The sequence below is a fragment of the Trachymyrmex septentrionalis genome, unplaced genomic scaffold (assembly GCF_001594115.1).
Source record: "Trachymyrmex septentrionalis isolate Tsep2-gDNA-1 unplaced genomic scaffold, Tsep1.0 scaffold126, whole genome shotgun sequence".
In the NCBI taxonomy this organism is placed as follows: domain Eukaryota; kingdom Metazoa; phylum Arthropoda; class Insecta; order Hymenoptera; family Formicidae; genus Trachymyrmex; species Trachymyrmex septentrionalis.
This window is the reverse complement of record NW_017304395.1, coordinates 578,994-580,311: the sequence shown is the minus strand read 5'-3', so window position 1 is coordinate 580,311 and position 1,318 is coordinate 578,994. Positions and strand designations below refer to the sequence as shown.

The window sequence follows — 1,318 nt, the reverse complement described above, 5'->3', positions numbered from 1 at the left end:
ACACGTTACAAATCCACAAAGTGAGAAGAAAATTTTTCGTCTTTTTCAGCTCGTAGTTTTTGGTATGTAAAAATTATCAAACTCATATAAACTTAAAAAATGTGATAAGCTTTTAAAAGTAGAGATTTCAAGCTTTAAAACCCTTTTTTTAAATTTGAATTTCATTCATTATTGACGAAGATATTATATATACAACTTTGAGCTAAAAAATACGCGATGACTTTTTACTACACCTAATATTTATATACATTAAATATTTATGTATTTATTGCAAACATATGTGATTTGTTGACATTCAATATGTATATCAAAAACGGAACCCACATGAAAATTCATTAGAATAGAAATTAAGAAATCTATGCGTATCCGCCTAATTCTGATAGCTCACTGTTGAGTTAATTAAATGCGCTAATGAATTAGTTCGTTGGAGCTTCGAACTACAAAGTTCAAAATTGAATGGAACTTTCCGACACGGAATTAACATTAATTTTCCATGATTCCATTTACATTAATTAAATGTCAACTTGAAAAATTCACAGAATTAGAGTAATATGGCTGTGCATTTACGTAAGCATTTAATATTGCTATTTATCAAAGAAATTCTTTGTTTCATTAAAATTTTTTAAAATTATGTAAATATTTAAAAAAATTTTAATTTTTCTTTTTTTATCAGTTTTTTTGGAATCTAAATTTTTGTCATTGAAAGATAGAAGCATTTTATAATATAATTTAAATAGTAAATATACAAGATTTTTTTAAAAACTAACAAGGAACTAACAAGGAAACATAACTAAATACCGCCTCCCTCTGTTCATTTTCAATAAGTTTTCGATATGTTAAAATATAGACAAAACGAAATAAAAAAAATTGGTAACTCGCCAATGACCTAATTCACATCTTTTCAGGAACAGACCTTAGGAGTTAAGTTTTATTGTAGTTTTATTACAATCAAAATGAAATATATTCTTATGACTTTTAGCCGCTAAAGTCCTAGAAATGTACTTCATTTTGATTACAATAAAACTTTTCCAGCACGTCATACATTGCAGTTATAATATGACAAAATGCTGAAAAGTAGTCCTTTTTACTTTAACTGCAAATTTCTCAAAATTGTAATGTAATGGAGCAATTTGAAAATCGGATTTAGCGTTCAAAAAATTACGAAAAATGACTTGTCTCGTTCTAGTATTTAAAAAAATAATTGTTTTTTTGTTTCCTATGTTAACAAAAAAATTTGTTTTCGAATGGTGTAAATGATATTGCAATTCTAGTTCTACTCATGATTGCGTTTCAAAATTGAAAAAGATTTTGGCGCGCA

The 1,318-nt window shown here is 26.2% G+C and overlaps 1 protein-coding gene across 3 annotated transcripts in view; it reads left to right on the top strand.

The window, feature by feature from the left end:
- Positions 1 to 1,318, top strand: part of LOC108756382 (inactive rhomboid protein 1) — a 210,125-nt gene that overhangs the window by 117,732 nt on the left and 91,075 nt on the right. The gene's annotated exons all lie outside the window — the stretch shown is intronic.